Consider the following 15951-nt stretch of genomic DNA (forward strand, 5'->3'; position numbering starts at 1 on the left):
GACCCTCGTTGAGAACCACTGGTTTATGTAAATAGATAATCATTGGTATGAAAGCGGGTGTGGAGGCGCAATGGCCCAGTGGTTAGGGCAGCGGACTCGCGGTCAGAGGATCGCGGTTTTGATTCCCAGACCCAGCGTTGTGTGTGTTTATTAGGCGAAAATACCTAAAGCTCCACGAGGCTCTAGTAGGGGGTGGTGGCGAACCCTGTTGCACTCTTTCGCCCCAACTTTTTCTCATTCTTTTTCCTTGAGTAACGTCCAGCTAGGGAGGAACACACCACAGAAACTGGGAAACCGGGCCCATGAGCCTGGCTAGGCTTTGAAAGGGCACATAATAAAATGAAAGTGGGTAGTGTTTCATAGGTTTGCCTAGGTGGAGAGAAGAAACTAATGAGAGAGCGTTTAGTGCTTCGCCGGTACTGGGTAAAAAATTGAAATAAATATAGAAATTAAATAAAATCAACAAAATACTAGTTAGGGTGAATTTCGTTACATTTCTTCCAACTACTTGAAGTATTTCCACAAGCATCAGAGTGTGGTACCACCGGGGCGGCCCTTCAGTTTGCTTCACCCAGGCCCCCACGAAAAATACATTGCCGACCGGGGAGAACACCGTCCCCCCGGGGATCTAGTTCAAAACGGGGGCACCAGTTTTCATTTATGTTTTATGTAGTGTTTTTGGTACTGAAAGACTTTCAAACTTCGTATACTTATCTATTTTGTGTTATAGAACAGAAAAAAATTTTTGTATTCAAATTTATTTCATGTAAAAAATTGTCTTATTTTGATAATTTCAACCAATCACTGACAAGTATTCAGCTGTTTACAGTTACTCCTTTGGCAGTTTAAGCGGTGTAAAGCGTATTTAATCTCCATTACTTCTGACATTTTGCAGAGAGGCCACACACGTGTGTTCGTTTTCCCTATCCGACTTGCTCCTTCCCTCAAAAACCAGGCCTTGTGCCTATAATAGAAAGGTTTATTAGCTACTGCCAATAGGCTTCAGCCATTTTTTGACAAGGAAATAATAATTTTATCACCGCCAGAATCGTTTGAGAATCGTTTGTTTACGTAGTCAGCACTTAATGTATTCGGCTGAATGGACGTCAGTCATTGGTTGAAATTACAGAAATACGACAACTTTAACATGAAATAAATTGCAATATAATAATTTTTCTTAAGAAGACTAAGAGAAAAAGATGTTTTATATGACACATTCTACCAGTGTCCCAAGTTTCAAAGTGTTTCGTTAAGAAAATACTGGTTCCCCCCGGTCTCACCTCCCCCCTCTAGAAAGTATTTAAACTTTCACTTGATTATTTTCAAATTTTCTACATTGGTATAGTTTCGCATATTGACAACGAAAATCGCATTAATTTTTCTCTAGAAATCTATTAATAATAAAGAAGCTGCAAGCATTTAAAGTTATATAATTTTAGCCTGTGATAACATGACAACTCCACTTTATAAATGTATACCCATGTGTAAACAAAACCAAAAAAAAAAAAAAGAGAGAATATTACGGAGCCACGAATGCTTTTTTTTTCTTTGTTTTTAAAGAATTGAATGAGAAATCTTTTTAAAAAGGATTTTATCATCATCATCATCTGGTCGAGGTTGCTCAAACTTTTTTAACTCGCGCACGCCATCCAACTCAGATATTCTGTTGAGGAACTAGTTTTGAAATGAAATGAAATACAAACTTCAAATGAAAAAAAAAATTAATGAAAGGAATCGGACTCACAACACGTGGACTATCAACACATGGGTAAACAACGATAAACTGTTGTTGCTATGACAACAATGCCCACTATGTGAGCAGCAATGAAGGCTCTCCCCTTCCCATTCACTTAGACTACATAATTTTAAATGCTTATAACTTCTTAATTATTGATTTCTAGGAAATGGAAATATGAACGTGATTTTCTTCATCAGCATGCAAAACTACATTCAAATTACATTTCTTGAAAATATTCAGATTTGAAATATTTCGAGTGGTTGGAAGAAATTTGGGTTTATAATCGATAACTAAGTTAATTTGGTGTGCAGTAAATTCATCGCAGTTAATTACATCGTGGCAGATACACCGCTTATAATTTCATTGACTGTTTAATTTTATTGCAAGATAATTGCATCATCACGAGCGAACGTATCGGCAGTAAATTCATCAGGCCTATTATCTACCAAGTAAATACATCGTTAAACATTGTCCTAAGTTTACATCCGTAGAATAATTACGTCACCGTCATCACCATTGTTTTACTCTTCGTTTTTTTCACGCTTGCATATGAGACAAACTAAATTTGTGGATGCAGATTTTCTATAGCTGGATGCTTTTCTTGTCAAGCGGCCTTCACGATGTTTCCAAGCAAGGTAATATTTCCCAGTGAACAGATATTTTTCAAGGAAGACTGGTTTACAACCGTCACGTGATTTCAAAACGTGTACACACACACACACACACACACACATATATGATGAGCTTCTCTCAGCCTTCATCAATCAGACCCCTCACAAGGTTTTGATCATCACAGGACTATAATAGAAGCAGCTTTCCAAGGTGCAATGCAGTGAAACTGACCCCAAGACCACACGGTTAGGAAGCAAGCTTCTTAGCGAATGTGCAGCCATCTGCACATTATTAAAAAAATTTTGTCTACAGAGTAAATATAATGCTAAACTTTATTTGAAGTGTTATATTTTTAAACGCTAAGAAATTGTTTTACGTTGCATTTCATTGATAATGTGAAAGAAATTCAAAGACAAACATTTCATCCTATAACCTGGAAATTATTAGAGATCTTGAAAAAGGAACAATCAACAAATGCAATAATGATTGACGAGAATGTCGCCATTGTAGAAATTTCACACTTCTTTCTGCACAAGAAATAGGACAGAGAGAGTTCAATGCCACGAAAATGAATATCAAAATCGTAAAATATTGGATCGTTCAAGGGTTTTCTTCACAATTTATCATTTTAGAATGTTCCTTTCTGAACGTCTGAATAGCTGCAGCCATTTTCCGTTCAAGGATATATATTTATTTTTAAATCATTCATTATTCAATAGCCATTATTTATAACTGCATTCACCCTAAAAAAATTTTTACAAAAAATTCTATCTTTTCACAGTATCATTTTGAAATTGTAGTTTTAAACGGAACTGATTTATTTCTTTGTTTTCTCAAGTATACATTGAGTAATTGTTTTTTCATTTAATAATTTTATATATGGTTTTTAATGGTGGAACTCGAAGTACCACTTTGGATAGGGAAAGTCGAAGGCTGTCCGTAGGACTCAAGCCCACATCTTTTGTTGAAATTACAGATGTTCTACCCTTATACCAAAGCAACCCTTTGTATTTTTTATGATGTAAACATAATTCTTGCTGGGTTCTGTTCCACCATGCGACACCTTAGGCATATGTCTTCTACTATACCCTGAACTGATCGATGTCTTGCGACTGGGTTTCAAAAGCAGAAATTGAAAGAAGCCAGTCACATATATGTATGTATATGTTTGGTGTATATGCATCTTTGTATTGTTGTTTGTTCCCCACCACAACCTGACAACCAGTGTAAGTTTGTTTACGTCCCCATAACTTATCGGTTCAGAAAAAGAAGCCTACAGAATAAGTATCAGGCTTTTAAAAAAATAAGTACTGGGGTCGATTTGTTAGACTTAAATCCTTCAAGGTAGTGCTCCAACTTGGCCGCAGTCCAATGACTGCAACAAGTAAAAGATAAGATATGAAAAAATAGCATTCACAGAAAGGAAGGTGGCGGGGAACTAAAAGAAACTTTGTGCCCCTGTTCCCACTAATAAATTTTCTGTCAAGGAGCGGAGACGGTGTCCTAGGAGCAGGTAACAACTTGATGGCTTGTGGGACTCCCAACTCCAACTTAACCACGAATCTTTAATCAAGTCTGTCACTATCTTTGTAATCATTACTATCACCATGACAACCACAGTCCACCCTAACTCCTACTGCCTGGGGAACGAAATTTACTTAGTAGGTGCAAACCCAGAGTGGAGGCGCAATGGCCCAGTGGTTAGGGCAGCAGACTCGCAGTTTTGATTCCCAGACCGGGCATTGTGAGTGTTTATTGAGCGAAAACACCTAAAAGCTCCACAAGACTCCAGCAGGGGATGGTGGCGAACCCTGCTGTACTTTTTCACCACAACTTTCTCTCACTCTTAATTCCTGTTTCTGTTGTGCCTGTAATTCAAAGGGTCAGCCTTGTCACACTGTGTCACACTGAATATCCCGAGAACTACGTTAAGTGTACACGTGTCTGTGGAGTACTCAGCCACTTGCATGTTAATTTCACGAGCAGGCTGTTCCGTTGATCGGATCAACTGGAACCCTCGTCGTCGTAAGCGACGGAGTGCCAACAACAACAACAAGAAGCAAAGCCAGGTCATATGTGGAATGTCCTCGATTGCAAAGTCTACTCGATAATAGTTGTTCTGGTTGATACTCAACAACTCAGTCCCCACCACCACAATCACCATCACTGCCATTATTACAACGAAAACGACCATCATCATCACCATCGCTCTCAAGCCTACATATATCGCAGTCGTGGGTAAGCTGAGGTCCACGAGACTTTCTCAATGGCACTGGCACGCTTAACGAAAAACTATCTTGAATATTTTTTGTAGTGTGACCCGCTTGATGATGAGTCATGTCTCATGTTGCCCGTTTCTCGAAAAAAGTTTGCCCATGTTTGATATATCATATAGAGTAGTGTTTCTCATAAGAAATGGCATTACCATCCTTCTTTGGGTCGGTGGGAGGTCTTGTGGGAATAGAAAAGTGGTTGACCAAATTGTCATGTTTATACGATGTTTAAACTTGTTAAACTTGTCCAACACAAACAATGGCAAAGAAAGAATAATTATAAGGGTGCAGACTCCATTTTGTGTTTATAGAAATAAGAAAGTGGGTGTAGAGAGGCGCAAAGTATTTCACAAATATTTTTTGTGTGTTGTTGTTGGTGGTGGTATTTGTCAGAGTGAGAACCACTGTTGATAGACAAAGTAAAACAATAAGATTCAAGCAGAGAGTGGAGAGATATGTAATTAACTTTCATTGTCATTCGAACCCAACCTCCTCCCATCGCCAACATCATTGCACTGAATAAGGTAGGATGAGATATCCTGTTACATTGTACACATATCTTGATAGAAATAATACCCCTGGGGGTAGGGACAGAATATGTGTCTATATAAGTTGCTGTCAGGACAGATGCTGTCAGCTGTGTTGATAAAAGGGATGTCAAGGCTGTGCTTAAGCAAGCTGGTAGTAATGATGACAGAGGCATTGGTGGTAGTTTGGGTGTTGCTGGTGGTGGTGCAAATATGGTCTCAGTAATAGTAGAAGTGGCAATGGTGGTAGTAGTCTTGGTAATGCTGGTAGTGGTACTATATTATAGATTTAGTAATGGTAGTGATGGTAGTAATGACAATATGATGTAATGAATATAGTGGCGCTGGTGGAGTATTTTATTAGCCCTTGGTCAGCCACAATCGGGCAGATTTACGATCAACGGTATTCCAGCCATGCCCATATTGACTTTTCAAGGATTACACTATATTAGCCAATGTGACTATTTTCTTTATTGAAAATGACTGGGTATGTGATTTAAGGGAGATTTGGTTGCTATTTCATGTAGGCCAAGCAACAATTCCTTTGATTGTTCTGTGGTAGTGGTAGTGATAATATTTAATAAATGCTTCTGGTCAAAGAATAACGGTCAGCAACAATAACTACTGCACACCTTCCCAAACTGGTGAAGTAAATGTTGTTGTTTGAGGATGGACCTTTGTGATTTGATTCTTTTTTTTAAGGAAATGATATGATTGGATGCAGCTGCTTGGATGCTGGTGATTTGGGATGGTTTAATGGACATAGAACATGTTTTAGCAGCAGTACTTTATGGCACTAGGTGGAGGTGAGTGGTTAGGGTGTTGGACTCACGATAGCAAGATTGTGGTTTCAGTCTCTGGACTGGGCGACCTGTTGTGTTCTTGAGCAAAAGACTTCATTTCATGTTGCTCCAGTTCACTAAACTGGCAAAAATGAGTAAACCTGCGACGGACCGGCGTCCCATTCAGGTGGGAAATTTATACGCCATGGAAACTGGTCCTATGAGTTTATGACTTAGGAAGGAACATTACTTTTTTTTACTACCTTATGGGACTGGAAGCAAATATACACACACACATGCACGTGCAGAAATATAGAAATACAGGCATGCGTGAGAAAAGGAAAGAGAGCGACAAACAGACAGGAAGAGACAGACTTTACAGTTTATTAATTGCACATCATCTTCATCATTATTTAACGTCCATTGTCCATACTGGCTTGGGTCAAATGACAAAAACATTTTCCCACTCATCATACACATCATCATCTTTTAATGTCCGCTTTCCATGCTAGCATGGGTTGGACGATTTGACTGAGGACTGGTGAACCAGATGGCTACAGCAGGCTCCAATCTGATTTGGCAGAGTTTCTACAGCTGGATGCCCTTCCTAACGCCAACCACTCCGAGAGTGTAGTGGGTGCTTTTACGTACCACCAGCACGAAGGCCAGTCAGGCTGTACTGGCAACGGCCACGCTCAAAATGGTGTATTTTACATGCCACCTGCACAGGAGCCAGTCCAGCGGCACTGGCAATGATTTCGCTTTCGCTTGCTCCAACAGGTCTTTGCAAGCCGAGTTTTGTGTCCAATGAAGGAGACAAAAATATACTTGTATACACAGAGAGAGGTGGTGGGGGAAGAACAAAAGAAACATTAAAAAGTCTGATGTCAAGTAAGTCAACAGCGAATTAATGATACCAAATAGATGGTGTTAAAATGGCTTTGTCAAGACGTCCTATATCCAAAAAGTAGACAGGGAGGAATTTCAATAATGTTCAGAATCTGAGTAAAATTTATATTATTTTAATAGATTTACTCTGTAGCAAAGTTACATTCTGGCTAGCAGTGAAGACAAACCTATAACATATCACTAGTAATAAGTAGATTAATAACAGATTAGTACAGTTACAGTGTAAACTAGTGATAGCAAACCTATTATGAACCACAGATAATAGATTAATAATTGGTTAGTACAATCTAGCCCAGCAGTAATGACGGACCCAACATGTCAGCATTAGCATGTCACTAGCATGTTTTCAGATACCGTGCAATGGATTTGAAAGAAGAAAAAAAAAAAAAGAAAGACTGCTACTGATATTGGCTTCAAATTTTGGCACAAGACCAGTAAATTCAAGAGAGGGCTAACTCAATTTCATTAACCCCAGTACTGAAATGATGTAAGGCAGAGTCAACCTTGGTTGGAGTTTGAAATCAGAACATAAAGATGAACGAAATGCTGCTAATTATTTTGCCCAGCATGCCAATGACTTTGTCAGCCTAAATTTGTCTCTAATATTATGATATAAAAAAGGGAGTAAGCTGACAGAATCATTAGTACACCATCTTTATCTTTTGAGTTCAAATTCTGCAGGGGTCAACTTTGTCTTTCATCCTTTCAGGGTTGATAAAATAAGTACCAGTAAGGCACTGGACTCCATTTAATTGACTTAACCCCATCCCCAAAATTGCTGGCCTTGTGCCAAAATTTAAAACCAGAACTTAAGGCAGCAAGCTGGCAGAATCATTAGCACACCAGGCAAAATGATTAGTGGTGTTTGGTCTGTCTTTACATTCTGAGTTCAAGTTCCACCAAGGTCGACTTTGCCTTTCATCCTTTTGAGGTCTGTAAAATAAGTACCAGCTGAGCACTAGGGTCATCATAATCGACTTGCCCCTTCCCCGAAATTGCTGGCCTTGTGCCAAAATTTGAAACCAATATTATGGTATAAAAAACTAAGTAGATTTGAAAAAGAATTTTGTTTAAAAGATTAGTGTTTAAACACATCAGTGTTTAAAAAGATGTGATTTTTAATTGTGTCTAATGAAGCAGCTTTTTATATTAGAACCTATAAATTAAAGGTCACTTATAAATTAATGAATTAGCAACTCATTGTTGGCCATTTGTGCAGGCTTAGTTATACAAGTGCTTCATTTTAGCTTTTTTTAAAGCTATTTATGGCATTGACTGCTTGAAGCAAAAAAAATCTCAAAAAGACAGTGTTACTGTTGATTTGATAAAATTAATAGTGTTCTTTGTATACTGCGTAAGAAGTAAGTTGGGAGTGGAATTTGGAATGTAAAATGGCATTTGACTCAAAGCACCAGCTGCCTCTAGAAAATTATATGATCATGAGAGCTACAGTGGAAACATTCCAAATCTCAGAATTCCTTTAACCCTTTTGACAACAACAATCTGAGACCACTCCTGATTCTGTTCTTGGAAATTTAAAGAGATCTAAATTATAACCTATGAAAAATACTTGTTCATTTACGTTCCAAATATCAACTTTAATAATGACAAAGTCATTTTCATAAATTTTTTTATTATTTTCAAAATTAATTGAAACAGAGGCAATGTCTTTTCGCAGAAATTTGGGAATGAAAGAGTTAGATTATTTGGCAGAATCCTTGCATTTAGAAGCAGCAAGTTTTAATATTATTGATAACAGAAAAACCACCCAGTAATGTGGAGTTTAATAAAGATGCTTTCATTAAATACACACTATATTTTTCATATTTCCATAATAAACTCACAATAGTAGTGTGAATGAGCTAGCAATAAGCAGAAATACAGTTAAAGACAGAGTTACACAAATGAATGTTAATATAAAAAAAAAATCAATTTTAAGAATGTAAATACTTGTGTCTATTTTCTACTGGTATTGATGGAATCATTGATGTTACCACCATTGGTTTAATTAGCTATTATTGCAGGAAATTTTCACAGAGATACTATCCACTGAAAGTTGATTAAGCATTTTCATATAAGCCAATCTGAGACCACCCTTTGGTCTACAATTCAAATTTCATGTTTAACCCTTTAGCAATTAAGCCAACCATATCTGACCAAAATATTCTACCTGTTTAATGTTCAAAACCAGCAAGGTCAAGCCTCTTATAACTATCCTGCAATATCAATCTAAAAGTAGACAATCATCATCATCATCATCGTTTAACATCCGCTTTCCATGCTAGCATGGGATGGACAATTTGACTGAGGACTGGTGAATCAGATGGCTACACCAGATTCCAGTCTGATTTGGCAGAGTTTCTACAACTGGATGCCCTTCCTAATGCCAACCACTCCGAGAGTGTAGTGGGTGCTTTTACGTGCCACCAGCATGAAGGCCAGTCAGGTGGTACGGGCAACGGCCACGCTCAAAATGGTGTATTTTACATGCCACCTGCACAGGAGCAAGTCCAGCGGCACTGGCACGATCTTGCTCGAATGTCTTTACACATGCCACCGGCACAAGTGCCAGAAAGGCGATGCTGGGCACAGGTGCCATCACGATTTCACTTTCACTTGTCCCAACAGGTCTTTGCAAGCCGAGTTTCGTGTCCAATGAAGGGGACGATGTTGGCATGGGTGCCAGTCGTTGAAGTTAGTTCGATTCCGATTTCACTTGCCTCAACAGGTCTTCGCAAGTGGAGTTTTGTGTCCAAAGAAGGAAGGTACACATAAGTGGGCTGGCTACACCCCTGGCGGAGGCCTTGGATTTAGGTCTCACTTGGCTTGCCGGGTCTTCTCACGCACAGCCACATTATATCAATCTTCAAGCTACAAAATAATGCATAATTCATTCAAGACAATGTGAATAGATAAGCATTACATTTGACAGAGTGAACTGAATGTTAAAGGATTAAAGTAATCCCTTATTAAAACCTTCTATCAAAATTTCACATTAATCTATAATCCAAACAGCAGCTGAATAATAATGAAGTCATTCTGCCAAGTTCTTCATTGTTTTCAAAATTTACTGAAACAAAATCAGTGCATTTGAATGAAAATGTGATGGAAAAAAAAGAAAAAGGCTAAAATTGGAAGATTTGTTTCAAAACACAGCAAAGAAAAAAATGCTTATTCTTTTACTCTTTTACTTGTTTCAGTCATCTGATTGTGGCCAAGCTGGGGCAGTGCCTTAAAGGGTTATAATCGAAGAAATCAATTTCAGGACTTATTCTTTATAAACTTAGTACCTAGTCCCTTTTGCCAAACCGCTACGTTATAGGGACATAAATGCACCAACATTGATTGACAAGCAATGGGGCAGGGTACAAACACAGACACAAAGACACACACACATAAATTTTTATATATATATATATATATATATATATATATATATATATATATATACGCACACACACACACACACACGACAGGTTTCTATCATCTTCTGTCTACCAAATCCACTCACAAGACTTTGGTTGGCCCGAGGCTATAATAGAAGATACTTTCCCAAAGTGCCACACGGTGGGGCTGAACTGGAACCATGTGGTTGGAAGGCAAACTTCTTACCACACAGCCATGCTTATGTGTTGTCAAAATATTTTGTGCAAAAGTAAGAATTATCAAAATTGGTTACGACAGAAGCTGCCTCCAATGTGGTAAGCAGTAATGTTGTTCTTGCAAAACAATTTACAGAAGCTTCTGTTCCATTGCACTGAATTTATATACCAGGAAATTCTGTCTGCAATTACAAGTTTTTTTTTGTTTTTTTTATTTAAGGTTTTGATAATGTGATCTTTTACTTATTTTAGTCATTTGACTGGGGTCATAACTGGCACCACCTTGAAGAGTTTAGCTGTATGAATTGACCTGAGGATTTTTTAGGCCTGATACTTATTACATTGCTCCCTTTTGCCAAACTGCTAGATTATGGGGATGTAAACAAACCAATAGCAGTTGTCAAATGGTGTGGAAACAAAGAAAATAACAAACACACACACACATGCACATATATTCTTTTATTCTTTTACTTGTTTCAGTTATTAGACTGCGGTCATGCTGGGGTACCGCCTTGAAGGATTTTAGTTGAACAAATCAACCCCAGGGCTTTTTTTAAAGCCTATTACTTATTCTATTGGTCTCTTTTTGCCAAACTGCTAAGTTACAGGATTGTAAATACACCAATACCAGTTGTCAAGCAGTGATGAGGGAACAAAGGCACAAAGACACACACACACATAGTTATATACATATAAATAAATATATACATATACGACGGGCTTCTTTCAGTTTCCATCTACCAAATTCACTCACAAGGCTTTGGTCAGCCTGAGGCTATAGTAGAAAACATTTACCCAAGGTGCCACACAGTGTGAATGAACCTGGAAACAGGTGGTTGGGAAGCAAGCTTCTAACCACACAGCCATGCCTGTACCTTCACACACACATATGCACATATAACAGGCTTCCACATAGTTTCCATCTACCAAATTCACTCACAAAGCATTGGCTGGCCTGAGGCTATAGTAGGAGACATATGACCAAGTTGCCATGCAGTAGGACTGAACCTGAAACCATATGGTTGCAAAATGAACTTCTTACCCACACCATGTCGTTGGGAAGTAAACTTCATACTCCACAGCTATGCCTTACACTAACATATTGTACAATACTGAACAAAAATATACAATAATATACAATACTGCATTGTAGAATTCATGTACAGTATTCTATTGTACAATAATGTATTACAATATATTGTAGAATAATGTACAGTACTACATCATATAATATTTACAATAATAATGTAGGATGTGTCAGTCATAGCAAAGTATTTGAACAATTTGTGGAATGTTTTTATGACTACTTTTAGATATGTAAAGCATGGAGCATGATTTATAACTGTTAAAGGTGTACACTTGGTTCAGCAATAAACCTGTTTTTCACAATTTTTTTCATATTATATTACATTTAAACTTAATATTAGACTGCAAGTTCCTCTTTTTCTTTTACTTAAAATTTTTAAATCTATTGACTTGACATGTGGTTTGATCAACAGATTTGACAGTAAACTTGGCATGTTTCAACATGGTTTAGAAAATAAAAGCTTCACATTCTTCCCACAAGTGAAGAAAATATTTGAAGAAACCTAGAGGTAATAATTTTGAACAACACACAAAGCAATTCATGGAAGTTCTAAGTGCTGTGACTGGACAGTTTTCTCTGAGATTTCTACAATTCACAGATGTAGAGAAAGCAAAATAATTCATAAAAATATTTTTACCAAAGGACAGTTCAGGGATTTGAAATTCAAAATGTCATTGAATGATTAGATTAAAGAGATTTAGAAAAGTAGGGAGGGGACTTCCTTTTTGGACCAACCCTTTCGTTATCTAATTCCTGTTGAAATACATTGACTTTGTAGCAATTAATTTTGAAATTGATGAAGAATTTAGCACTTAGTAAAATAACTTAGTCATTATTTAGTGCTTGCAATAAAATGAACATGGAAACTTTTATAGGTTTTAATTTAGACTACTTTAACTCTATTGTTAGTGCATGTCTGATAAAATACAATGACTTGGTTTTAATTAATTTTGAAATTAACAAAGAATTTAGCAAGACAATTTTATTAGTAAGATTAATGAAGAATTTGGTGGAACAATTTTGTCCCTTCTTAAGCTGGTATTTAGAACATGAAGTTTTAATGGAAGTTTTTAGTTTAACAAGCAAAATATCTAGTTACCAAAATTTCTCCTTTGGGAAGTTAGTGTATAGTTTCAGATAACATTCGTTCATTCATTCATTAATTGCTTCGCATTTTAATTTGTTTGTATTTGTAAAAATATTTGAGTATTATGCTGTATAATTTATGCAGTCAATTTTTATATACACACACTTCTCCACGTCTGGCTGTACAGCCTTTTGTTTGTTTATTTCACCATTTCGTTTTCCTGTCTTGTTTTCCGTCCGCCACTACCCTCCACGAAAAAATTTATTTGTGTTTGTGGGAAGAGCCATGTTAACAATGCGTCCTGCCCTAACTCTTCGAAACGCCAGTGTTTTAATGGTGGCAGCTGATGAAGGATATGTTCTCTATGTGGCCTGCTTGTTTTTTTGTACCTTATTTATCATTTTGTCCATGTTTTTTTGCAACGTCATGTACCCAGATATGTATCTATATGTACATGTAGATGAAGGTATGTACATACATGTACATATATATGCATATACTCATATATTGTTTATATATATATATATATATATATATATATATATATATATATATATATATATATATATATATATGAAATATTATAAGTGTAATTGCATACAAAAACTAGATAAAAATTTGTTATACATTAAATTATTTACTTTAGCAAAGAACTGTCTCTACACATTCAACCTCTGGGCAACTCTAAGTACCAGGGTTTGCACGTAGATATGTATGTATATACATTCATGCATAAGACACAATCAAACAGATAAATAGAGAGAGACAGATAGAAAGATAGATAAAAAGACAGACAGATGAACAGATATACAGATGGGCACAGACAGACAGTCTCACTCACACACACACACACACACACACACACACACACACACACACACACACACACACACAAAGAGTGAGTGAGAAAGAGTAAAAGAGAGAGAGAAAGAGGAGTGTTTATAAATATATATTTACCTGAATAAGCTTGCTATTTCAGTGCTTTTAATGTATCCAATCTGTTTGTTTTGATCCTGGAAAAGGAAATGGAAACAAAATATTGAACACTGTATACGCCACACCTTTGTCTTATTCACACTTTCATTTCTGCCAGAAAAAAAATATTTAAACACCAAATATCTAAGTGCCGCCATTTTTATACATTATGTTCACTTGATTATTTATTCAGTAAATCCATTTTTTTTTTAAATAAAAAAAATATTGTTTTCATTTTCTACAGTTTTTCGTTTCATACTAGTTGTTTATTAACTATTATGTAACTTGTTAATAAATAGAGATGATAATAAAGATGTCTAAACAGCCACACTTCATACCTTTCAACAAATGACTACACCACGGTGTATATACTCTTTTACTCTTTTACTTGTTTCAGTCATTTGACTGCAGCCATGCTGGAGCACCGCCTTTAGTCGAGCAAATCGACCCCAGGACTTATTCTTTGTAAGCCTAGTATTTGTTCTATCGGTCTCTTTTGCCAAACTGCTAAGTTACGGGGACGTAAACACACCACCATCGGTTGTCAAGCAATGTTGGGGGGGACAAACACAGACACACAAAAATATATATATATATATATATATATATATATATATATATACATATATACGACGGGCTTCTTTCAGTTTCCATCTACCAAATCCACTCACAAGGCTTTGGTCGGCCTGGGGCTATAGTAGAAGACACTTGCCCAAAGTGTCACGCAGTGTGACTGAACCCGGAATCATGTGGTTGGTAAGCACACTACTTACCACACAGCTACTCCTATGCCTATAAAAAGGTGTGCCCCAGTACACCCGCATGATTTTCACTAGGGTGTTCGAGTTAGGGTTTTAGGGTCAGAGTTAAGGTTTTAGGGTTAGGATTAGGGTCAGGGTGTAAGGGTTTAGGGTTAGGGTTAGCGTTAGGATTAGGGTTAGGTTTAGAGTTAGGGTTAGGTAATCGTGCAGGTGTTAATCTGAAAAATTACCGTATATAGTAGGGTGCTCCAGTGAGTGGAAGCATGATGTGTCTGGAGCAATGATTCCGTACATAATTCTGCTGGTTCTGAGTCCGACTTGGAGCTTAAGGATCTCAACAATAACAACAAGCCTGAAAGCAGTCCTGGACGAATATGTTAGGTTCAATCAAATGTATAAGAACATTGTACATGCCCCTTTTCATAGCTTCTAATAAAGGTAGGAGGAAGGATGGAAGGAAAGAGAAGGTATTCTCAAACCAGAGGATGGTTGCTTGATAGCTGTGTGAAATGTAATGCTAATTTATTCACATCGTTTTGAGTTAATCATGCATTATCTTGTAGCTTTGTGATTTTGACGATATGATCGATTATCTTTAAAATGACAATGTAAGGTAAGTCTGAGAGGCCAGATCTGGCCGGTTTGAACATAAAAACAGGTAAAATATTTGGGTCAGATATGATCAGTTTAAACACTAAAGGGAACTCACGACCTTACGATTGTGAGCTAAATATTCTAACCACTATGTCATGCATTTGGATACACACACACACACACACACAATATATATATATATATATATATATATATATATATATATATATATATATATATATATATATGGGCATATACATGATAGGCTTCTTTCAGTTGACATCAACCAAATTCCTTCACAAGGATTTGGTAGCAGAAGGCACTTGCCTTATAAGGTTCCATACAGTGGAACTGAACCTAAAACCATATGGTTGGAGAGCAAATTTCTTATCCACACAGCCACCACATCTGCATCCCAAGCACAGAAAAAGCAAAAAAAAAAAAAAAATTAAAATAATAATAATAATAATGACTTTTGAAATTTGTAGATTTCAAGGGCAGATAGAAAACGTAAAAGAAAAAATATATATTTGAGTGAGAATGGAATTTGGCTCAACAAATACAAATTACTCAGTTCTGGAAGTTAGCTGTTCAGCCAAGGAAATAAAATAACAAAGACCACAACAAACACAAAAAAATGCTTTTCTTTGTTGTTCCTATTGAGGACAAAATGTTAACAAGTACAGTGTGTGCGTAACATAGTTTAATTTTTCTCTCTTCCTTAGCTGATTGTGAGCAGGTATGGTTGAGTGGTTAAGCAATTCGTTTCCTAACACTGATATAATTGTAAGTTCAACCTCACCTCATGGCACCATAGAAAAAAAATAGAGGTTTTTTTATACCCTTTTTCCAAAAAATTTTTTTACCATATCCTGGAGTTTGCTGAAGTCTTGTGAGTGAAATTCTTACAGACGAAAACTATTTGGAAGCCTGTCAGAGAGGCCATCCTGGTCTTAGGTGATAGACGTAATCTACTCTAACACCATCACCCAGTTCTTTCTTGG

General features: G+C 36.8%; 1 protein-coding gene across 4 annotated transcripts in view; it reads right to left on the reverse strand.

Moving 5' to 3' along the window:
* Nucleotides 1–15951, reverse strand: part of LOC106879154 (myb-like protein U) — a 196385-nt gene that overhangs the window by 138770 nt on the left and 41664 nt on the right. For 3 of the 4 annotated variants that reach the window (XM_052968384.1, XM_052968381.1, XM_052968383.1), the window contains exon 2: nucleotides 13575–13630. The gene's annotated coding sequence lies outside the window, so the exon portion shown is untranslated. Of the gene's footprint in view, nucleotides 1–13574; nucleotides 13631–14583; nucleotides 14604–15951 lie in introns of those variants that run through there. The other variant, XM_052968382.1, reaches the window with a different exon arrangement.

The sequence above is a fragment of the Octopus bimaculoides genome, chromosome 5 (genome assembly GCF_001194135.2).
Source record: "Octopus bimaculoides isolate UCB-OBI-ISO-001 chromosome 5, ASM119413v2, whole genome shotgun sequence".
NCBI classification, from domain to species: Eukaryota; Metazoa; Mollusca; class Cephalopoda; order Octopoda; family Octopodidae; genus Octopus; species Octopus bimaculoides.